A 16,303-nucleotide genomic window follows, 5' to 3' on the forward strand; every position below is an offset into this window, starting at 1 on the left:
AACAACACTCAGCCCGCTCCACGAAGAGACGCTTGTCTTTCTAACACATCCCTAAAAGCCCTGAGTGCTTCTTTCCTATCTTTCTCTTGACAAAATGGTTGCAATTTGGATTTTGCCACAGCAAAATGCATTTCCTGTCCGTGGCACTGTCCAGATTTACTTTATCACACTCAACGCCTGTCAAGCGATAGAGTGGGTGAGCTGAGAGCAGCAGGAAGCGAAACGTCAGTGAGAAGCAGTGTCTTATAACCACACGGTCGGCATCTTGCTTTAGGAACCACAGTTTGGAAGGGATTAATATGCTGGGCTGGATAAAAGCAGGAGCTCTGAGGCCAAATCATCCTGCTGCCCTTTCCAAGCCTTGTGGTCTCAGGCTCAGAGAAGTTATATAGCAGCTAGTTACTCCGTGTGTGTGTGTGTGTGTGTGTGTGTGTGTGTGTGTGTTTGTATTGTATTGAGCATGGTGGACATGGAAAGCCCTAGATTAGTGGTTCTCAACCTTCCTAATGCCGCGACCCTTTAATACAGTTCCTCATGTTGTGGTGACCCCCAACCATAGAATTATTTTCATTGCTACTTCATAACTGTAATTTTGCTACTGTTATGAATCCTAATGTAAATATCTGATATGCAGGATGTATTTTCATTGTTCCAAATTGAACATAACTAAAGCATAGTAATTAATCACAAAAACAATATGTAATTATATATGTGTTTTCTGATGGTCTTAGGCGACCCCTGTGAAAGGGTCGTTTGACCCCTAAAGGGGTCCCAACCCACAGGTTGAGAACCGCTGCCCTAGACAGATGGTGTCATCATTAATATGAATAAAGAGCTAGAAGTAAGCACTGAAGGCATCATCCACTGTGCTCATGAGCTCTGGTAGCCCATTTGGGGAAGAGATGGCACATTCCCATCTGGAATTTATTAATTCAGCTCCTCAAATCCTTGGTGAGCAAAGCCAAGGAATAAATCCAGACGTTCATTTAGCAAATAGTCATCAAGCATCAGCCATGCACTCGTGGGTCTTGCCAAGTGGTGTGGAGAATGCAGATATAAGAGATGTGGCAACAGTGGCAAACATTCCAACGGGGGCATGAAACATGGTAAACAGCTACACCATAGGGCAGCACTGCTGCCAAGTGAGGGTGTGAAGTGGTTAGCGGTTCAGAAGTAGTCAGAGATTTCTTGCAAAAATTGGCGTTGGTGCTGGGCGGTGAAGAGCCGTGGAAATTCTGGGAAATGGCATTTCAGGCAGAGAGAGGGGCAGCAAGAAAGGCTTGGTTTAATCCCTCACACTCGCAAACATGCTGGTCACTTATTTTCTCTTCCCAAGGGCCGGCAGTATTCCTTATTTTTTTATAACACATTAGTATCTTCTTGCTTCAAGCAGACACAGAGTTGTTGGCAGGGGCCATAGACTTGGGGAGCCAGCTCTCCCACTCACACGGGGAAGGCACCATCCTTGAAACATGAGCAAAGCTGGGAGGGCCAAGGTCAAGCCCAGTGTCCTCCATTCTGAGAAAGGGTTAGTAGTTACAAACTCAGTTCTAATTCAGAAGAGGGTTCCTCATGACACTTGAGTTCTTTCATTTCTTTCATCTTTTATAGAAATGGGGCCCTAGCCTGGGGCCCTTTTCAAAATTGAGAGACTAGGAAAGAGGACATTTCACCAAGACTGACTAGTCCTGTGGCTCTGATGTTAGCTCAGTTCTTTAGAACCCAGCAGCCTACACGCGGGCACCAAAACTTTGGGTGGAAGGCACACTGAGCTTTGGTTTTAGTTCTCCTATTTAGGACCAGCTGGGCACCAGAGCAGTGAGATGATCCATGGAAAGCTTCCTTTTCCTGCCACCACTCTGGGCCAGTGTAGAGAGGGCTGGGGAGTGTTGGTGCACTTCTGAAATGCTGACCTGCCTTGTTCAGGAGAGCAGACATAATCTCTATTTTGGACTAGAAGAACAGAAAAACACAAGCCTGGAGTCGAGGACTGGGCCTGCCCCAGTGTCTAAACGGAAAGTTCTTATATTCTGATTCTTTTTGAGTCTGTTGTTCCAACATGTTGCTGCTGAATTATGTCCTTATCTCTGTAGCTGTTTCCAATTTATTTAGTCTTGGCAGTGATGTCCTCTTCCCCTCCCCCAACTCCTGACAAACGAGGCCTTGCTGGTGAATGGCTTTTGGATTCCTTGGCATTAGGCAAAAAGGAAGCAATTCTATGAATTACTTTCTAAACATTGAACGACTGTACAATATAAGGTGGTTTTAGTTTATCAGACCTTCTCATTTGCTCACTAGGAGGGAAGAATAAAAAAGAATACTTTAAAGCAAGCTTTTAAAACTATGCACATATTTGACCTGGATTTCCCGCCTTGCTCCCCTACCCCCACCCCTTTCCTCTGCTTTACCAATTTGTAGCTGAACAGCACAGCTGAAAAGGAGACTCTGTAGGCCAGAGAGCGATTGTGATTCTTTGCAGAATGCATTGTGACGGCCCTGATCAGAGCTCAAACTGTGCAGGCGGGCACCTTGCCCTCAGCTCCGACATCCAAGCACCCACCACTCAGATCTTCACATTACATCAGCCAGTCCGTTTACATGTGGATTTTCCCCCCAATAAACGTACAGTCAACCTTCTATATCCCTGGGTTTTGATTCTGTGGATTCAACCAACCATGGATCAAAAACAGTATTTTCTGTCCCGTTTGGGAATCCACAGATGTGGAGGGCCAACTATATGCATTGTTCTATGCCATTTTCTTTTTTTTTTCTTTTATGTCATTTTATGTAAAGGACTTGAGCACGTTGCATTTTGGTATCTGCAGGGATCCTGGAAGCAATCCCTGTGCATACCAAGGGACTGTAATTAAGTTATGGGGGAATCAAAAGATAGATGTGGATTTTTTATTTTGACTGTGGAAGGGGTTAGTGCCCCTAACCCCTGACACTGTTGAAGGGTCAACTGTACTCTTATTTAATGTTTTCCTGACTATGGAAGATGCATGTTGCACAGCATCATTTTAGGTAGTTAAGTTCTCTGTCCTGAAGGCAGTAACTTGGACGATCACAATTCAAATCCTAGAGACTGCTTGCTCAGGCCACTCCCACTGTGTGTGTTGCTTCAGGTAACCTAGTTCACCCAGTGTGTACCAACTAAAGGTGATAACCCCAGCAGGGAGGAAAAAGCAATATCCAGCCATCCTCAATGCTTTCTCCACCCAGCACGAACAAACACCCCCCTCCCCTTTCGACAAACACATGTCTATAAAGGCCGAGCTGACTCATACAATGGCTTTGGAGAATGAAGTACAAGTGATGCCTGAACCCCAAGATGATTATGTTGAACAAAGAATGTTCTTTGCTCTTCCAGGAACCCTGACTTCCTAATAAAAACCTAGCTCACTTCGTTTTGCCTGAATAACATTTCTAGGTCAAAGTTAAATAAATTGGCTAAACCAACAGTTTGTTTAAGGCAGAGGCAGTCAAATCGCTCTGCCCTGAAAGGCTCAAGGAAATGAAGTGGGCTGGCCTGTCAGAAAGTGAGACTGTCCCCACAATTGATTATTTACTTACCAGGCCAGCAGGGTTTGCAAGAAATGTACCTGTGAAAACCAGTGCCAGGTTTTGGTACACTGGTCCTGAAAGTTAGTGAACTAAATAGATTCCTGGGGCACTCAGAGGTTCCGTGATTCCACACTTGGTTTTTTCAAATATTTTTGCAGGATCTACATAACTAATGGAATAAAAATGAAGATGCCTTTAAATGCTAATGTCTAAAACAAACAGCTCTCCTTTTTGGCACTTTTCCTTCTTAATGCGGCTAACATGCAAACCTTGCCGCCGTGCTCCGGGCACTTTTAGGTGGTGGCCAAGTGAAGGCTGAATGAAGCATGTTCCGCCTTTGAAGACTTGGCCGTGACTCTAACAGTTCAGAGCAGCCCAGCAAACACTCAGTACATATTTGCAGAAGGGAGAAAGCTGTTGATTCTGTCTGGGGACAGCAGAAGGACTTCCTGGGGCCGAGGTGACCTCTGACTCAGACGAAGGCTTAACAGTGGGAAGGTGTCACCCCATAAGGAAGGGTGAGTGGCAACTTTCATGCCGGAAATGCTAAACAGCACTCTAGCCTAGGTTTTTATATTTAATATCTTTTTTTGTTTCCTGGCTCATCTTTGTGTAAACTTACCCTTGCTTCTGCCGCCTCTGGTTAAATGCTTTTGTTAAACTTTGCATATTTTGTTCTCATCCTTTTATTCATTCAGCCATCAGACACGTATTAAGCATCTGCTCGTTTTGCTTCCTTGTTCCTGGGAAAGCACCACGTGCCAAACATAAAATTCCCACAGATCTTCTTAGTCATTCTCCTGTTATGTCAAGAAATCTCAAAATCTGGTCTGCTGCTTTCATGGTCCCTATTTATTCAAAATGCTGAAAAATGTAAAGCATTTTATTGATTGAGATTCTGTGGTTACAAGCAGCAGACATTGCTAATGTAAGCAAGAAAAGGAATTCATTAAAGGGCTTTGGGGTGTGGTAGACAGAAATGACCTTGCAAAGATGTCCACATCCTAAACCCCGGAATCTGTGAATATATTACCTTACATGGCAAAAGGGACTTTGCAGATGGATTAAGGATCTTGAAATGAGGAGAGTAGCCTGGCTTATCCAGGTGGGCCCAATGTAATCACAGGGCCCTTATAAGAAGGAGGTAGGAGGGTCAGTCAGAGGAGATGTGATGACAGAAGCAAAGGTCAGAGGGATGGCATTGTGGAAGGAGGCCACAGGTCAGGGAATGCAAGTAGCCACTAGATGCTGGAAAAGGCAGGGTATGAGTTCTTCTCTAAAGGACTCCAGAGGAAGTACAGACCCGTCAATCCCTTGATTCTGACCTACAGAACTGAAAGATAATAAATTTGTGTGTGTATGCATGTGTATGTTTATTAACATGAAATTTACAAAACATAAAATTAACCACTTTAGAGTGAACAACTCAATACATTCCTCAAACTATGCAACCGTCACTCTGTCTAGTGCCAAGATATTTTCATCACCCCAAAAGGAAACCTTGTACTTATTAAGTAGTTGGTTCTCATCCATTCACCACTGGTAACCACCAGCCTGTGTTCTGTCTCTCTGATTTAACCTGTGGCGGGTATTGTATATAAATGGAATAATACAGTATGTGACCTTTTGCATCTGCTTTGTTTCGCTTTCATACTGTTTTTACGGTTCATCCATGTGGTAGCTTATGTCAGTATTTCATATCTCTTTATGGCTGAATAATATTCTATTGTTTGGATATATCACAGTTTGTTTATTTATCTATTGATGGGCATTTGGGATGTTTCTACCTTTAGGCTATTGTGAACAGTGCTGCTATGCATATGCATATACATTACTTATTTGAGTACCTGTTTTCAGTACTTTTGAGCATATACTTAGGAGTAAAATTGCTGGATCATGAAGTAACTCTGTGTAACTTTTGGATGAAATGTCAGGCTGTTTTCCTCAGTGCCTGAACCATTTATAGTCCCACCAGCAATATACAAGGGTTCCAATTTCTCCATGTCCTGTCAATACTTATTATTTTCCTTTTTTAAAAAAATGTAGCTATTCTAGTAGGTATCTCACTAGTGGGTTTCTGTTTGCATTTCTCTAATGACTAATGATGTTGAGCATCAATTTTTATGTATATATCTTATATGTAGAATGGTATATTCAAGTCCTTTGCCCATTTTAAAATTGGGTTTTGTATTCTTGTTGGCTTTATATAGTCTGCATGCTAGACCCTTAATTTGTATTGTTTTAAGCCACTGATTTGTTATAGCAGTAATAAAAATCAAATGCAGAGAGGGATTCACAGAATTCAAGGAAATGTTAACCAAGTTGTGGGAAAGATGCTCTGAGATTCTGGGTAGCAGGAATTAATGGATGATTCATGTGAGACATTTTAAAAAAGATGTGTCTCTCCTAGTTGCTTTCAGTTCTTGTGTTTTTTATATAAAAGGGCAGAGTGGCTGGTATATAGCCTGTGTAATGTTTGGTTGCTAGGTCAGAAGGCGGCAGACGTCCTTGATTGCTAGTACCACTGAGACTGCAATGCAATTAAAAGAGAAGGGCAAATGGAAAGGCAAAAGCAAAAGGAATTCACCAAGGCATGCTAAGGAGGTAATGCCATAGAATAACAAAATAAACCTAATGTGCTAGACTTACAAGCTCTGACAATCCAAGAGATAAATCTGGAGTTATAGGATGGGAAAGATATAGCAGCAGACAAGCACCAGTAAAAAACATATGGGGCTTAGTGGCTGGACATCACAGATTCCATCAGTAGAGGCAGACCATCTGGGAAAAAGGAGGTGATCATTCTGTTTTGTTCTGCACTAGTCATACCCCACTCTAGAAAAGAAATTCCATTTTTTGCTCCCCACCTTGAGAGTCATTCAGACAAAACGGCATGTTCAGAGATCAGAGGCCTGGAGACTGGAATCATACCATTGGGGTAATATTCAAGAAAATGGGCTGTTTAGCTGAAGTAAGGAAAGATTTGGGGCAAAAAGAAGCAGGCTGTGATAAATATACTTAAAGTGGGGAGGATTAAGACCAAAGTAGGTGAACAAAATAGAAGTCTCTTTCTCACTCACATCATGATTCAGAGGGGTCTGTGGTGGTGAGAGCTGAGTTCAGCCTCTTGGATTATATGGTTCCACCTTCCTCTAGACCTTTGCTTCCTCGTGCAGTTAAGGATGAAGGAAAGAGTGAGATTCTGAGCATGCACAGGTGTGTGTGTGTGTGTGTGTGTGTGTGTGTGTGTGTGTGTGTTCATGGTCCAGGCCTGGTGCTTATGCACATTCCTTTTGATCACATTCCATGGGTTAAAACTTATTCACACATCCATATCTACTGCAAGGAATGCTGGGAAAAGTAGTCTTGTTGCTCAGACAAAATGGAACATTAGTGAGTATAAATCACTTTCCTGAGGCTGTGCGTAGTAGGCCCACATGCTGAAGAAGCAAGACTGATTAATTCTTGACCACCAGGGAGAAAAAAAAGGAGGAAGCAAACAAGAATCCCTGCCTTTGCTCTTTTGTTCTTATTAGCTTGGCCTCTTCATCTTGCTTTCCCATGCATTTCTTTCTCTTTTCCTTCCCCTTCACAGGATTTAGCTTGTTGTTGACTCTGACTTCATGACTTATGAACTTTGCTCTTCATTTCCTGCCTCTCTTTGTTTTAATTATGATTATGTGGCTTCAGTTAAAGGTTTTAACTCTAAACACAGTGGAGAGAGCAGACTGGTGGCTCATGGTCCAAATGTGGCTTGGAGTCTTGGCAAATTCAAGCGTGTGTGTGTGTGTGTGTGTGTGTGTGTGTGCGCACGCGTGTGTGTGCATGCACCTATGTTTAAATACTGTGTGGTATCCAGTAAAATTCCAGATATGTTTTTATTGAAATATTAGAAGATCACAATTCTGGGTCTGCATGCCCCAACTGGGCAAAAACAGCAAGAAAAAGTCATGCATTCTCCATGCTGCCATAGTCTCTATTACTCCCTATTGTATTCTCAGTGCTGAGATCTATGGTCAGTTTCCACTTATCATCATGTGTCTATCATTTTTAAAAACACTCTTCTCTATATTTTTCTGATCCCTCCTTCACTGTTGTAGGCATTTGAGTTTGGAATCACTGGCTTTTCTTGCTGCCCCTGCAACTGAAACATTGGTTGGAATGGAGGGGTGGGGCGGGGGGGGGTGGTGGTGATGGGGAGGGGTAAGGTCACAGCACTGGAGACTAAGTGGCTTGGAGGCAGAGGGTTGACCAAAGGATGCTAGGTTGTTGATTCCCTGGTACAAGGGAGGCCAGCCGGTAGTATAGAGCAGTGGTCTCCAAACCTGGATTGTGAACCTCATCCATAAAATAATATATGCTTATGTGCCCCTCAAGGTAGGAATTATTACTTAAAAATGATCTGTACATTCTGCTCTTATTTCCAGATATAATGTACTCTCACGATCATACAAAGATGACTGTAAGTCCATATTCCAAATAATCTTCATTATAATTTTGGATTTCTGGACAAACCTCTTAGTTGGCGGATGTAGATTATTAATGTTATCTTTAACTGACAGCTTTTTGGCATTATTAAGCCTCTTATATACTTGTGAGGGTTAGTTTCAATGAAACTGGATAATGTGTCCCACAAATTCTGTACCATACACACTTCAGCCTATTGTAGTAAATTGCATGGGAATGAACAAGTAGGTCTCTCAACCCCTCTGCATTGCAGAGTTTTATCTCCACCCTTTTTCATATTTCTTTCACACAACCTGATGGGAAGCCATCTGACAGATGGACTAACTGAATGTAATTATGTGTGTTTAGATTCAAATTTTTTAGATAAAAATAACATAAGTAGAAGTTTAATACTGTTTTCTTACGGATCAAGGGAGTATCTCATTTGTTCCCTGGATTACCTACTTTGGGTCCAGTGGTGGAGGGTTAAAGCCTTGCTACTCAAGTAGTCCCCAAATCAGCATTGGCATAATCTGGGAGCAAGATGGAAATGCAGCCCAGCCAGTGTGGCTCAGTGGATTGAGTGCCGACCCATGAACCAAGAGGTCGCCAGTTTGATTCCTGGCCAGGGCACATGCTCGGGTTGAGAGCTCAATCCCCAGTAGGGACATGCTTGAGGCAGCTGATCGATGTTTCTCTCTCATTGATGTTCTCTCTCTCTCCCTCTCCCTCTCCCTCTCCCTCTCCCTCTCCCTGTCCCTCCCTTCCTCTGTCTCTAAAATCAGTAAAAACATATATTTTTTAAAAATATAGAAATGCAAATTCTAGACCACGCCTCAGGCCTACTGAGTCAGAATCTTCATTTTAACAAGAACCCCAGGATATTTGTATGCACAGAAAAGTTTTAGAAGTGCTAGTGAACAGGCCAGCCAGGCCCGGCTGGTGTAGCTCAGTGGTTGATTATCCACCCAGGAACCAAGAGGCCACCGGTTCGATATCCAGTCAGGGCACATGCCTGGGTTGTGGACTCAGGGAGGCAGCCAATCTATGATGTTTCTATTTCTCTTCTACTCTCTCTCTCTCTCTCTCTCTCTCTCTCTCTCAATCAATAAACACATCAAGAAAGAAAGAAAGAAAGAAAGAAAGAAAGAAAGAAAGAAAGCAAGCTAAGGATATTTTGTGGGGAGGGCAGGAGGCATGTAGAGGAGATCATGAGATCTCATCATAACCCTGTAGACACTAGAAGATAAAACAAAAGCAATTAAAATCCCAAATAAAAGTTTACTGGCATTTCATGAACTCATAGAAAAGGCATTTGTTTTGGAATCTGCAGTCAGACTGTAAGATTCCTTGAATGAGGCTTTCTGTTGCCAGAGGTTTCCACATTTCCCAGCTGCCTGCAACTTATCTGCCTTCTTAGCTAAAGCCTAATGACTTCAGGCATAAATGTAATGTGTTCTTGCCTCCCTTGATTGTTTTCTTTCTTCCTGTCCCTCTAAACCTGAACTCTGTCTTTAAGGCCTGGTCTCCATTTCCTGAGCAGATTCACAAAACAAAGGCTTTGCTGTCTCTTAATTTGTTGGTCAATTAGAGATGGGATGAAACTCTTGCATATCCCAAGACATTTAGGTCTTGTACCCATGAGTGCTGCTGTGAAAGCTATATGCAGTTTGACCAAAACAGATTTCAGATGCTAGCACTGCAGAAGTCAGTGGGGAACCTGATTTAACATGGCTGAGCGAGGTGTGAAAACCCCGGCCTGCCAACCAGATGGAGGTGTCCATCAGTGCAGTGGTTCTGACACCTCCTGGGTAATACTTGGTGCCCTGAGAATCAGAGATAAGCAAGACCAGAGCCCAAGGTCTTGTGGCAGAGAGAAATTTGTAGACAGATATTTTGGCAACACAGATACATGGGGCAACAACCGAAATATGTGAGGTGTCAAGTGATAAGAGTGGAGTAAATGATTAAATTTTGAGGCAGCCAAGATGATCAGGCATAGGGGGCTGTGTTTGAAAGTTAAATAATATTTGTCTAGTGGACAGGAGAGAATAAAAAGAAATCCAGATAGATAGAATAGCTTATGCAAAACAGACCTGTGAATTGGTGTTGAGTGTTGGCCACTTGCAAGGTGAAGGTGATGGACAGGATCTCAGGAGAGGCAGAAAGACAGTGACGAAGGAGTCTGGATTTATTTCTGGTGGACAGTGTCCCTTAAATCAGAGTATACTTAACTGGGTGCAAAGTAGTAGGGGAGGGGTGAGCCTGCAAACTGAGGAGGAGGGGGAAAGGCTGGTAAAGTTGTAGTGGGCAGTGACAAAGGTGGAACGGACCAAAGGTGAGGAAAGCACGGCACCGAGGGCCCGCTGGAATTGTAAACTAGAACTGAATAGCAGCACCCATCTCAAGGTTTCTTCTGATTCTTGGGGCTTTTGTGTGTAGAGTAGGATCAGCACAGGGTTGGAAGCTTTGGGTGCCATGGCTGGACATGGGAAGTGAAAGTAAAATGTCAGTGGAAGGAGATTAAAATGATAGAACCATGTGGATTATTTTTTTTTAAATGATGGAACCACCTGATCCAGGCTGTGTAAAAAAAAAAAAAAAAAAAAAAAAAAAAAAAAAAGCCAGAAAAGAAAATAATTAGAGGGAAATGGGGGCAAAAGGAACCCAAGGTATTGGTGAGCTCCAAGAAGATGATCTGAGGTTGTGGTCAGAAAGTGAGGTGTTAGAATTTAATATTTCGCAAGTGGAAAGTTCCAGTGGACATCAAGGTCTGGGGTGCAGATGTGCAGATGTCCCCTGCACTTCTTCCTCTGTGAATTAAAGTGGTGGGAGATCCACTAACAGGTGAAATTTGGTGATGGGAGAGCATGACAAGGAGCCACAGGGATGAATATGGGGTCAAGGCTGATTCTTCTTGGGGGTCAGGAATCTTGGGGCCTAAGGAATCTGTGACGGCCAAACTGTGGGAACAGGAGCTTCCTGTCACTTGAGATTCAACTTTAGTGACCTGCCTAGTTCATCAAGCATTCATTTCCTAAAAGAGAGAATCTGATTGAATTGATTCTGTCAATACTCAAACCAAAGTCTTAAAAAAAAATTAAAATTGGTTTTTAGAGAGAGAGGAAGAAAGAAGGGGAGAGAGAGAAATATTAATGTGAGAGTGAAACATCCATCAGCTGCCTCCTGCTCCCTACTGGAGATCAAGCCGCAACCCAGGCATGTGCCCCGACTGGGAATCGAACTGGTAACCTTTCAGGGCACAGGATGACGCCAAACCAACTGAGCCACTCCAGCCAGGCCAAACCAAAGTCTTTTGTATCAAATCTTCTCTGAAAGTGGATCTCCCTTATGCAGGGTCGACATGTAGCTGTGCGGGACTAGGATCTGGATCCAGGGTGATAGTTAAGGCAGAAAACACTTGCTGACAGTATGCACAGGCACACGGACTCATGTTATCTTCACAACAGCCTCATGGCATAGATACTGTGCTGTCTTCACTTTACATGTGAGGAAACTAAGGCACAGAGAGGTTAGATGACTGGCCCATGTGTACATAGCTGGGAAATGTCTGGCTGTGGAGTCTGCTCTCAACCCCTCTATGTGATGGCTGCTTCTGAAAAGAAATGATTCCAAACCTGTTTCTTTAAAGGTGGCAGCAGCCTTTATGGTTTCCCCCCACAGATGAGGTCCCTATAAATGTGATCCTTCTCCTCCCCCTACCCCACTACCCCCAACCTATGAGAACTCCAGGTGGATCTAGTTAGCTATAGGGTGACAACATGATTTATCAGTCAAACTGAGACAGAGAGTAAAAATGGATGCTATTAGTTATGCCAGCACAACAGGCACAAACTAGGGCTTTCTGGACACCTGATCTAAGATCACCTTAGCTGTATGCTCTGTATTAAGTGAGAATTCAAAGAAGCCCCAGGTGGACTCATAATATTTCCAACCTGCAAGAGGAAGACTAAGTTTTCCAAATCTCAAATTCCAAACAGCCTGGTTCAGTAGATTTTGAAGGAATAAATGGCAGTATCCGTGTGCCCTAAAGAGGTGCGTGGAGAAGGATAGGAAAGAATTGGCAGGTGCAAGGAAGGGGCACAGCTGGTGGCAGTGTAAGAAATGTCCACACCTGTAGAGGATTTTCCTAAGAACTTATTTGAGCCAAACTGACCACAATGGTCGGGAAGCAAAATCTCAAATGCTCCCTAGAAAAATGCTTCCTGGAATGGCAGCCAGTTTGCAGCTTCTTTTATGCATTTGGAATTCAGGAGGGAAGTAAAGGTTACGTGAAGATGGGGCCTGGATACAGGATAGTTAACCAGATCTTTGCTCACTTGAGAGACGGCTTCTGCGGGTCTGAAAAGAGGCATGTCTAGATCCACAGAAACAATGGACAGGGCTGGCTCAAGGGGAAGACAAACCTTACTAAAAGTTATGTGCTTGGGGCCTGACTACCCACCCTGACCTGCCCAGTTAGGAATTTATGGTCAGCTCACCCTGTGAGGTTACTTTCCATAGAATCCTTTTCTTTTTTTTTTGTCCACACTGCACAGTGCAAACAGGCCACTCTTTGCAGTAACTTTTGTCCAAGCACTTCACAGTTGAGCAAGTTAATACTTGCCATTAACTTAAAGAAATTAGTCAGCAGACCTAAAGGAAACTTAAGAAATCCAGTTTGTTGAAATGTATCTGGAGGAGAGCTTGGGGTTCATGCAGCATTTCCTGCCATGGGAAGCAACCTTAAATGGCTAAAGGAGGAATAATAGGTCTTTGAAAAGCCCAAGACCAGAGATTGCAGGAATCAACATTTCTTTTGAATTTGCAAAGCTAACATCACTTTACAAAACTGGAGAAACTTGATTTTGGGGAAATTGAAAGAATGTGCCCCAAGGTCATCAAGCTGTCATGAGACCAGAACCAGTACCGGCTTAGACAAGCAGTTGGTCTCTGGTTCCAAATTTTTGTCTTTTTTTGTTAGGGGAGGGCAGGAACTGGGGCACCCCCTGCCCAGAACATCTAGTCCCAGTAGTATCTGGGTTTGGGGAAACAGTTTTGAGGTGTGTGTGTATGTGTGTGTGTGTGTGTGTGTGTGTGTGTGTGTGTGTGTGTGTGTGTATGTGTATGAGAGAAAGAGGGAGCTGTTTGTTGGCATCAAGTATTGTGACCTGAAGACAATAGTCAACCCACTTGCTCTGCTCCTTTGAATTCACTGCACTCAGCCTTGGAATGAAGACCCTTAGTTGTTCAGGGTGCCCAGGGCCAGGGCATGGTCTGTCACTCCAACTGCATAGGCGTGCCACAGGATGGGACTGTGCCACAGATCTGAGTTCCCGATGTGGGGAACTCTTTTCCCGCATAGTTCTGGCTGGCCTATGAATTAAATTGACATGGGACAGATTAATAGGAGAAAATAACCAAATTTGATTATATATGTACCTTTGGGGGTTCCATAGAATATAGGACCTGAGGACAAATTGGGCAGTTATGGCTTGTATGCCATCTTGAGCTAAAGGGTTAGTGGTTTGCACTTTGAAGGGGAGGAAGGCAGTTGACATGGAGATGAAAAGCAAACATTTGGTAAGCATATGTTTGCTGGGGCCTTCTTTAACCATGGGACACAGAGGATTCTGATCAAACAGGGTGTGGTAGGATCCTCCCTGTCTGTCACACCTAGTTCATATTAAAATATAGTTATTTATGCCCTAGCTGGTTTGGCTCAGTGGATAGAGTGTCCACCCGTGGACTGAAGGGTCCCGGGGTTCAATTTCTGTCAAGGGCTTGTACCTCAGTTGCAGGCTCATGCCCGGCCCTGGGCGGGGTGCGTGCAGGAGGCAAAGCAACCGATGTGTTTCTCTCTCTCGGTCTCTCCCTCTCCCTTCCACTCTCTCTAAAAATCAATGGAAAAATATCCTCGGGTGAGGATTAACAACAATAAAAAATATATAGTTATTTATGATGATAGCTTTCTTCTAGAGCAAATCTTCTATCTAAATTCTTTTAGGTTGTTAGGGGGAAGGCCAAAGGTTCTTTCTGAGTCTTTTATTTCTTAAAAATAGCCAGCTTAAAATCATCAATGTTCCCCAAAAGGGTATATTTTGAGGTGGCAAACTCTGCTCCCCCTCATTGGATACAGGCATCCTCATTCTATCTTCTGCATCTCACTCCCAACCTCTCACAGCTGGATGGGCCAGAGGCAGTGACTCAGCAATTGCCCCAGACATCCTAACCAGTGCTGTCCTATAGTCTGAGATAAGGGCCACAGCATCCTCTCCGCCCACGAGGCTGTGTTTTGGATGAGAATCTGTTTGAAAGGATTTATTACATATGAAAACTATAGAGCTCTAGTTTTACTGCAGTATTTTAGGTGGCCTTACAGTCTCTGCACCTGTCACCCCGCTGCTCCATTCCCTTTCCTGGTAATGAATCCTCTTTGTGTCTGAAGCCTATTTCTTTTTTTTAAAAAAAATGTATTTTATTGATTTTTTTACAGAGAGGAAGGGAGAGGGATAGAGAGTTAGAAACATCGATGAGAGAGAAGCATCAATCAGCTGCCTCCTGCACACCCCCCCCCCCCACTGGGGATGTGCCTGCAACCAAGGTACATGCCCTTGATTGGAATTGAACCTGGGACCCTTCAGTCCCCAGGCCGACACTTTATCCAGTGAGCCAAACTGTCTAGGGCTGAAGCCTATTTCTTTATAAGGACAGATGTGTGCAGAAATGAGGTGCTTGAGGGTTTCTACTAAACTACAATATGGGAAACTATATGAGGATAAGGTTTCAAGTGAGATAAGTGTTGGAAGAACAGTCATCATTGTTTAAACTGAGGATCTGAATATACGTGCGTGAGAAGATTGCTTTGACTCTCATTCAAATTTTAAAATTTTGTGAGTTTTTAAAATTTTTATGTGTTTTTATTTTTCAATTACAATTGACATACAAGATTATATTAATTTCAAGTGTACAACACAGTGATTACACACATTTATATAACTTATGCAGTAATCATCCTGGTAAGTCTAGTACCTATCTGACACCATAGTTACTACACTATTCTTGACTCTATACATTTTGTGAGTTTTAAGGCAGCCCATGCTAATCTGTATTTTAAGATTGTAGCAACATGTGACCAAACTTGTTCTTTTCATATTATAGATTGATATTTTTCACCATTGCACCTCTTCCAGCAGTTGAGTCATGTTTGGGAGCACAATGCAGAACAAGTTCTAAACAAGTTTTTCAAGTGATATAAAACTGTCATTGGCCCTAGACATAATAGAGTTTTGTAGAATTATGTGAGAGACAGAAACTACAGAATCGCTGATGCCAGATAGTCCCAGAGGCCCTCAGATAACAGTGAGGCAGGGCTTACTCATTGATTCACTCGGCCACCCTTAGCCTCTTGTTTATAGCTTCTGATGATGAGTGTCCTGGCACTACTGTGATACGAACTTGTAATGGAGAGGAGTATTTATGATTTCTTTGTTTACTTCCATAAAAAACATGACTCCTTGGAGAACAAGAGTTTGAAATCATTTGATGGGGGAAAAACAGTTTACTACAGAGCCAAGTAGGTGGCAGAGCGAGACAGAGGGGTGCTGGGAGCTGCCAGAGCCTGGGGAAGTTATGAGTTTACTGCCAGAACAGCCCCCCAGAGCCCTGATGGTGTGACCAGTAACTCCAAAGTACCTCTTTCAAAATCTTTTCTGTCTTCCTGCTTCAGATTCTAGAGAGCCCTCTTGGAAAGTGGTCAATAAATAGGCAGGTTCTTACCTGACTGGTGACAACCTTGGGAGGGGTGGGGTGCCCCACTATTGGAAGGTGGGTGGATTTGTGTGTGTGTGTGTGTGTGTGTGTGTGTGTGTGTGTGTGTGTGTTTTGAAGCACCTTGACTTGAACCCACTAAAAGGCTGTGACTACCAGACCTACTAATTAAACATCCCAATAAATGAAGACTAAGCTATGGTCAAGGCCTGAGAACTACACTCTATTTTATGGTTATACTAATCAAATTGGCAACGCTCTGAACTTCCATTTAAGGGGAAAATGGGATTTATCTGGAATTTTTCCTTTGAACTATGGAGTGTTTAAAAAGTATGGGGCAGATGCTCCAAAGCAGTAAATTCAGGTGTTCAAGTTCATATAGCCTGGTAATAAGTAAAATGAGTTCTTGAGTAATTTTAACTTAAGATAAAGGATTTCCCACCCCACATTAATGCTTAAAACAGCTTATGGATCGACATTAATATACCCAAGTGCTTTGGTGTCTAGCCTGAAGTCCTTACTT

At 43.1% G+C, this 16,303-nt stretch overlaps 1 protein-coding gene across 3 annotated transcripts in view; it reads left to right on the top strand.

The window, feature by feature from the left end:
- The window catches only part of GNA14 (G protein subunit alpha 14), a 140,311-nt gene that overhangs the window by 37,115 nt on the left and 86,893 nt on the right, over positions 1-16,303 (top strand). The window contains exon 1 of one of the 3 annotated variants that reach the window (XM_036330778.1): positions 3,920-4,082. The exons of the other annotated variants lie outside the window; for them this stretch is intronic. The gene's annotated coding sequence lies outside the window, so the exon portion shown is untranslated. Of the gene's footprint in view, positions 1-3,919; positions 4,083-16,303 lie in introns of those variants that run through there. 3 annotated transcript variants of the gene reach the window in all.

Source organism: Myotis myotis, unplaced genomic scaffold (assembly GCF_014108235.1).
Source record: "Myotis myotis isolate mMyoMyo1 unplaced genomic scaffold, mMyoMyo1.p scaffold_m19_p_12, whole genome shotgun sequence".
In the NCBI taxonomy this organism is placed as follows: domain Eukaryota; kingdom Metazoa; phylum Chordata; class Mammalia; order Chiroptera; family Vespertilionidae; genus Myotis; species Myotis myotis.